The 8,804-nt window shown below is 35.1% G+C and overlaps 1 protein-coding gene across 1 annotated transcript in view; it reads right to left on the bottom strand.

The window, feature by feature from the left end:
* LOC116937490 (branched-chain alpha-ketoacid dehydrogenase kinase-like) overlaps window positions 1–8,306 on the bottom strand; it is a 61,221-nt gene extending 52,915 nt beyond the window's left edge. The window contains exons 1-2 of the transcript XR_012930561.1: window positions 8,227–8,306; window positions 3,792–5,545 (exon numbers count right to left, since the gene is read on the bottom strand). The gene's annotated coding sequence lies outside the window, so the exon portion shown is untranslated. The remainder of the gene's footprint in view (window positions 1–3,791; window positions 5,546–8,226) is intronic.
* Window positions 8,307–8,804: the final 498 nt, after the last annotated feature.

Here is an 8,804-nt window from a genome sequence, read left to right as displayed (position 1 = left end):
ATAGTAGTATATAGTAGTATATTATAGTAGTGTATAGTGTATATTATAGTAGTATATAGTGTATATTATAGTAGTGTATAGTGTATCATCTTGTATCTCGCTGTGTCTACTGCTGATTGTTTGTAGAAGTAGTGTATAGTGTATAGTAGTGTATAGTAGTATATTATAGTGTATATTATAGTAGTGTATAGTGTAGTGTATAGTAGTATATTATAGTGTATATTATAGTAGTGTATAGTAGTATATTATAGTTTATATTATAGTAGTGTAGTAGTATATAGTAGTATATTATAGTGTATATTATAGTAGTGTATAGTGTATAGTAGTATATTATAGTGTATAGTGTATAGTAGTATATAGTAGTATATTATAGTGTATATTATAGTGTATATTATAATAGTGTATAGTAGTATATTGTAGTGTATATTATAGTAGTGTATAGTAGTGTATAGTAGTATATAGTAGTATATTGTAGTGTATATTATAGTAGTGTATAGTGTATAGTAGTATATTATAGTGTATAGTAGTATATAGTGTATATTATAGTAGTGTATAGTAGTATATTATAGTAGTGTATAGTGTATATTATAGTAGTGTATAGTAGTATATAGTAGTATATTATAGTAGTGTATAGTGTATATTATAGTAGTATATAGTGTATATTATAGTAGTGTATAGTGTATATTATAGTAGTATATAGTGTATATTATAGTAGTGTATAGTGTATCACCTTGTATCTCGCTGTGTCCACTGCTGATTGCTTGTAGAAGTAGTGTATAGTGTATAGTAGTGTATATTATAGTGTATAGTAGTGTATATTATAGTAGTGTAGTAGTATATTATAGTGTATATTATAGTAGTGTATAGTAGTATATAGTAGTATATTATAGTAGTATATTATAGTAGTGTATAGTGTATAGTAGTATATTATAGTGTATATTATAGTAGTGTATATTATAGTGTATAGTAGTGTATAGTGTATCACCTTGTATCTCGCTGTGTCTACTGCTGATTGTTTGTAGAAGTAGTGTATAGTGTATAGTAGTGTATAGTAGTATATTATAGTAGTGTATAGTGTATAGTAGTGTATAGTGTATCACCTTGTATCTCGCTGTGTCTACTGCTGATTGTTTGTAGAAGTAGTGTATAGTGTATAGTAGTGTATAGTGTATATTATAGTAGTGTATAGTGTATAGTAGTGTATAGTGTATACTATAGTAGTGTATAGTGTATATTATAGTGTATATTATAGTGTATATTATAGTAGTGTATAGTGTATCACCTTGTATCTCGCTGTGTCTACTGCTGATTGTTTGTAGTGTATATTATAGTAGTGTATAGTGTATCACCTTGTATCTCGCTGTGTCTACTGCTGATTGTTTGTAGAAGTAGTATATAGTAGTATATTATAGTGTATATTATAGTGTATAGTGTATAGTAGTATATTATAGTGTATATTATAGTAGTGTATAGTAGTATATTATAGTGTATATTATAGTAGTGTATAGTGTATAGTAGTATATTATAGTAGTGTATATTATAGTAGTGTATAGTGTATCACCTTGTATCTCGCTGTGTCTACTGCTGACTGTTTGTAGAAGTAGTGTATAGTGTATAGTAGTATATTATAGTAGTATATTATAGTAGTGTATAGTAGTATATTATAGTGTATATTATAGTAGTGTATAGTAGTATATTATAGTGTATATTATAGTAGTGTATAGTGTATAGTAGTATATTATAGTGTATATTATAATAGTGTATAGTAGTATATAGTAGTATATTATAGTGTATATTATAGTAGTGTATAGTAGTATATTATAGTGTATATTATAGTAGTGTATAGTGTATAGTAGTATATTATAGTGTATATTATAGTGTATATTATAGTAGTGTATAGTGTATACTATAGTAGTGTATAGTGTATAGTAGTATATAGTAGTATATTATAGTAGTGTATAGTGTATATTATAGTAGTATATAGTGTATATTATAGTAGTGTATAGTGTATCACCTTGTATCTCGCTGTGTCTACTGCTGATTGTTTGTAGAAGTAGTGTATAGTGTATAGTAGTATATTATAGTGTATATTATAGTAGTGTATAGTAGTATATTATAGTGTATATTATAGTAGTGTATAGTAGTATATTATAGTGTATATTATAGTGTATAGTGTATAGTAGTATATTATAGTGTATATTATAGTAGTGTATAGTGTATAGTAGTGTATAGTGTATCACCTTGTATCTCGCTGTGTCCACTGCTGATTGTTTGTAGAAGTAGTGTATAGTGTATAGTAGTGTATAGTAGTATATTATAGTGTATATTATAGTAGTGTATAGTGTATAGTAGTATATAGTAGTGTATAGTATATTATAGTGTATAGTGTATAGTAGTATATTATAGTGTATAGTAGTGTATAGTGTATACTATAGTAGTGTATAGTGTATATTATAGTGTATACTAGTGTATAGTGTATCACCTTGTATCTCGCTGTGTCTACTGCTGATTGCTTGTAGAAGTAGTGTATAGTGTATAGTAGTGTATAGTAGTATATTATAGTAGTGTATAGTGTATAGTAGTGTATAGTGTATCACCTTGTATCTCGCTGTGTCTACTGCTGACTGTTTGTAGAAGTAGTGTATAGTGTATAGTAGTATATTATAGTGTATATTATAGTGTATAGTGTATAGTAGTATATTATAGTGTATATTATAGTAGTGTATAGTGTATAGTAGTGTATAGTGTATCACCTTGTATCTCGCTGTGTCCACTGCTGATTGTTTGTAGAAGTAGTGTATAGTGTATAGTAGTGTATAGTAGTATATTATAGTGTATATTATAGTAGTGTATAGTGTATAGTAGTATATAGTAGTGTATAGTATATTATAGTGTATAGTGTATAGTAGTATATTATAGTGTATAGTAGTGTATAGTGTATACTATAGTAGTGTATAGTGTATATTATAGTGTATACTAGTGTATAGTGTATCACCTTGTATCTCGCTGTGTCTACTGCTGATTGCTTGTAGAAGTAGTGTATAGTGTATAGTAGTGTATAGTAGTATATTATAGTAGTGTATAGTGTATAGTAGTGTATAGTGTATCACCTTGTATCTCGCTGTGTCTACTGCTGACTGTTTGTAGAAGTAGTGTATAGTGTATAGTAGTATATTATAGTGTATATTATAGTAGTGTATAGTGTATAGTAGTGTATAGTGTATCACCTTGTATCTCGCTGTGTCTACTGCTGATTGTTTGTAGAAGTAGTGTATAGTGTATAGTAGTATATTATAGTGTATATTATAGTGTATAGTGTATAGTAGTATATTATAGTGTATATTATAGTAGTGTATAGTGTATAGTAGTGTATAGTGTATCACCTTGTATCTCGCTGTGTCCACTGCTGATTGTTTGTAGAAGTAGTGTATAGTGTATAGTAGTATATTATAGTAGTGTATAGTGTATAGTAGTGTATACTATAGTAGTGTATAGTGTATCACCTTGTATCTCGCTGTGTCTACTGCTGATTGTTTGTAGAAGTAGTGTATAGTGTATAGTAGTATATTATAGTGTATATTATAGTGTATATTATAGTGTATAGTGTATAGTAGTATATTATAGTGTATATTATAGTAGTGTATAGTGTATAGTAGTGTATAGTGTATCACCTTGTATCTCGCTGTGTCCACTGCTGATTGTTTGTAGAAGTAGTGTATAGTGTATAGTAGTATATTATAGTAGTGTATAGTGTATAGTAGTGTATACTATAGTAGTGTATAGTGTATCACCTTGTATCTCGCTGTGTCTACTGCTGATTGCTTGTAGAAGTAGGTCACCGCTTTGGCCCGCTCCTTGATCGCCTCGTGCTGAGATTGTGACGACGACGACGCCGCCGATTGGTGGAGGCGGTGGCGGGGGGAGGAGCCCGGCGGCTCCGGGGGCGGGGCCAGCAACGAGCTCCGCCCCGCCCCCCACGCGGCCCCGCCCCTCCCCGGCCAGACCGGGCGAGTCACGTGACGTAAAGATGACGTCATAGCGTCACCCACCCCCTAATTCAATTAGCCTAAAGTTGTTAATGTTAAATAGTTTATAGATTACAGATTAGTATTAAATAGTTTATAGATGATTATTTAATAGTTTATAGATTGCTATTAAATAGTTTATAGATGATTACAGATGATTATTTAATAGTTTATAGATTGCTATTAAATAGTTTATAGATTACAGATTAGTATTAAAGTTTATAGATTATTTAATAGCTTATAGATTGCTATTAGTTTATGGATAATAGATATTAAATAGTTCATAGATTACTCGAGAATAGTTTATAGATTATAAACTGTTATCAAATAGCTGAGATTACAGATTAGTTTTAAATAGTTTATAAGATTAGATATAATATTAAATAGTTAATAGACTATTATTAAAGAGTTTATAGAAGACAATGACTTTCTAATTATTAAAGTTCATAGATTATTATTAAAGTTAATAGATTAGTAAATAAGTTATCGATTATTGTTGTACGCTAATTGTAACGATGCGAATTTCGTTACATTTATCGCCGCCGCTTGCGCTCCTACGTTACCGGTAACAATAACAAATAATAACAATGAAATAATAACAATGATAACAATGAAATAATAACAATAACAATGATAACAATGATAACAATGAAATAATAACAATGATAACAATGAAATAATAACAAATTATAACAATGAAATAATAACAATAAAAACAATAAATAACAACAATAGCAATAACAATGAAATAATAACAACAATGTTCATAACAATGATAATTAAATAATACCAATGAAGCTAACAATAACAATGAAATAACAAATATAACAATAACAATTAAATAACAATGAAATAATAACAATGAGAACAATGAAATAATAACAAATTATAACAATGAAATAATAACAAATTATAACAATGAAATAATAACAATGAAAACAATGAAATAACAACAATAGCAATAACAATGAAATAATAACAACAATGTTGATAACAATGATAATTAAATAATAATACCAATGAAGCTAACAATGATAACAATGAAACAACAATTATAACAATAACAATTAAACAATAACAATGAAATAATAACAATGATAACAATAACAATTATAATACCAATGAAATTTCAACAAATATAACAATGATAACAATTGAATAATATCAATGATAACAATAACAAAAATTAAATAATAACAATGATAACAATGATAACAAATAATATCAATAACAATTAAACAATATAAATGATAACAATAACAATTAAATATCAATGATAACAATTAAATATCAATGATAACAATAACAATGATACAAATTAAATAATAACAATGACAATGAAATAATAAAAATAATAACGATAACAATGATAACAATTCAATAACAATGATAACAATTCAATGATGATAACAACAACAATACAATTCAATGATGATAACAATAACAACAATGATGATAATAATTCCGATGTTGAGTCGCTCCGATTCCTGGGGCTGTCGAGACGCTCCCAGACGGTGGCTCTGTGGAGGGAGGATTACAGAGAGAGATGGTAACTATAGAGGGTAACTAGGGGTAACTAAGGGTAACTATAGATGGTAACTATAGATGGTAACTAGGGGTAACTAAGGGTAACTATAGATGGTAACTACAGATGGTAACTAGGGGTAACTATAGAGGGTAACTAGGGGTAACTAGGGGTAACTATAGATGGTAACTATAGATGGTAACTAAGGGTAACTATAGATGGTAACTATAGATGGTAACTACAGATGGTAACTACAGATGGTAACTAGGGGTAACTATAGATGGTAACTAGGGGTAACTACAGATGGTAACTAGGGGTAACTACAGATGGTAACTACAGATGGTAACTAGGGGTAACCACAAATGGTAACTAGGGGTAACTATAGATGGTAACTAGGGGTAACCACAGATGGTAACTGGGGGTAACTACAGATGGTAACTAGAGGTAACTATAGATGGTAACTACAGATGGTAACTAGGGGTAACTATAGAGGGTAACTAGGGGTAACTATAGATGGTAACTACAGATAGTAACTAGGGGTAACTACAGTTGGTAACTAGGGGTAACTACAGAGGGTAACTAGGGGTAACTATAGATGGTAACTAGGGGTAACTATAGATGGTAACTAGGGGTAACCACAGATGGTAACTGGGGGTAACTACAGATGGTAACTAGGGGCAACTACAGATGGTAACTAGGGGTAACTACAGATGGTAACTACAGATGGTAACTAGGGGTAACTACAGATGGTAACTAGGGGTAACTACATATGGTAACTACAGATGGTAACTAGAGGTAACTACAGATGGTAACTAGGGGTAACTATAGATGGTAACTAGGGGTAACTAGGGGTAACTATAGATGGTAACTAGGGGTAACCACAGATGGTAACTAGGGGTAACGAGAGATAGAGATAGTTAACGCATAGACGAGAGAGAGAGATAAGAGAGCTAAGAGAGAGACAAGAGAGAGCTAAGAGAGAGCTAAGAGAGAGCTAAGAGAGAGATAAGAGAGAGACAAGAGAGAGCTAAGAGAGAGACAAGAGAGAGACAAGAGAGAGACAAGAGAGAGCTAAGAGAGAGCTAAGAGAGAGATAAGAGAGACACAACACAGAGACAAAAGAGAGAGACAAGAGAGAGACAAGAGAGAGATAAGAGAGAGACAAGAGAGAGCTAAGAGAGAGATAAGAGAGAGACAAGAGAGACAAGAGAGAGACAAGAGAGAGACAAGAGAGATAAGAGAGAGACAAGAGAGAGATAAGAGAGAGATAAGACAGAGATAAGAGAGAGATAAGAGAGACAAGAGAGAGCTAAGAGAGAGACAAGAGAGAGACAAGAGAGAGACAAGAGAGAGACAAGAGAGAGACAAGAGAGAGAGACAAGAGAGAGATAAGAGAGAGACAAGAGAGAGACAAGAGAGAGATAAGAGAGAGACAAGAGAGAGCTAAGAGAGAGATAAGAGAGAGACAAGAGAGAGCTAAGAGAGAGATAAGAGAGAGACAAGAGAGAGCTAAGAGAGAAACAAGAGAGAGACAAGAGAGAGAGATAAGAGAGAGACAAGAGAGAGAGACAAGAGAGAGAGACAAGAGAGAGATAAGAGAGAGACAAGAGAGAGATAAGAGAGAGATAAGACAGAGATAAGAGAGAGCTAAGAGAGAGACAAGAGAGAGAGATAAGAGAGAGACAAGAGAGAGACAAGAGAGACAAGAGAGAGACAAGAGAGAGACAAGAGAGATAAGAGAGAGACAAGAGAGAGATAAGAGAGAGATAAGACAGAGATAAGAGAGAGATAAGAGAGAGACAAGAGAGAGACAAGAGAGAGACAAGAGAGAGACAAGAGAGAGACAAGAGAGAGAGACAAGAGAGAGATAAGAGAGAGACAAGAGAGAGACAAGAGAGAGATAAGAGAGAGACAAGAGAGAGCTAAGAGAGAGATAAGAGAGAGACAAGAGAGCGCTAAGAGAGAGATAAGAGAGAGACAAGAGAGAGCTAAGAGAGAGACAAGAGAGAGCTAAGAGAGAGATAAGAGAGAGAGAGACAAGAGAGAGATAAGAGAGAGACAAGAGAGAGATAAGAGAGAGATAAGACAGAGATAAGAGAGAGCTAAGAGAGAGACAAGAGAGAGACAAGAGAGAGAGACAAGAGAGAGCTAAGAGAGAGACAAGAGAGAGACAAGAGAGAGACAAGAGAGAGACAAGAGAGAGAGACAAGAGAGAGAGCTAATAGAGAGATAAGAGAGAGATAAGAGAGAGAGCTAAGAGAGAGATAAGAGAGAGACAAGAGAGAGATAAGAGAGAGACAAGAGAGAGATAAGAGAGAGCTAAGAGAGAGACAAGAAAGAGCTAAGAGAGAGACAAGAGAGAGACAAGAGAGAGCTAAGAGAGAGACAAGAGAGAGACAAGAGAGAGAAACAAGAGAGAGACAAGAGAGAGAAACAAGAGAGAGCTAATAGAGAGATAAGAGAGAGATAAGAGAGAGAGACAAGAGAGAGACAAGAGAGAGAGACAAGAGAGAGAGACAAGAGAGAGAGACAAGAGAGAGAGACAAGAGAGAGAGACAAGAGAGAGAGAGACAAGAGAGAGAGAGACAAGAGAGAGAGAGACAAGAGAGAGAGAGACAAGAGAGAGAGAGACAAGAGAGAGAGAGACAAGAGAGAGCTAAGAGAGAGTTCACGTACGCGTCCTAGGCCTAGCGTGTGGAAGCTACCACCACTACCACCCCTAGTGCGCATGCGCGGGCGGCGGGCTTGGGGGCGGGGCGGGCGGGGAAGCAACCGCGGTTCCGGTGCCAGATTAGAGGGAATTTTTACCTCCAGATCCCGAGGACTCGCTCACTGGCGTGGGGGGAGGGGTGTGGGGGGGGGTGAGAGGGGAGGGAGTGGGAGGGGTGGGGGAGTGAGGGGAGGGGGTGGGAGGGGTGGGGTGAGAGGGGAGGGGGTGGGAGGGGTGGGGGGAGGGGGAGGGGGGTGGGGGAGGGGTTAGAGGGGAGGGGTGGGAGGGGTGAGAGGGGAGGGGTGAGAGGGGAGGGGTGAGAGGGGTGGGGGAGTGAGGGGAGGGGGTGGGAGGGGTGGGGGAGTGAGGGGAGGGGGTGGGAGGGGTGGGGTGAGAGGGGAGGGAGGGGGGAGGGTGGGGGGAGGGGGGTGGGAGAGGGGTTAGAGGGGAGGGGTGGGAGGGGTGAGAGGGGAGGGGTGAGAGGGGAGGGGTGAGAGGGGTGGGGGAGTGAGGGGAGGGGGTGGGAGGGGTGGGGGTGAGAGGG

Source organism: Petromyzon marinus, chromosome 72 (genome assembly GCF_048934315.1).
Source record: "Petromyzon marinus isolate PM22_M1 ecotype Great Lakes invasive population chromosome 72, UKy_Petmar_22M1.pri1.0, whole genome shotgun sequence".
Taxonomy (NCBI): domain Eukaryota; kingdom Metazoa; phylum Chordata; class Hyperoartia; order Petromyzontiformes; family Petromyzontidae; genus Petromyzon; species Petromyzon marinus.
This window is presented reverse-complemented; position numbering and strand designations above follow the sequence as displayed.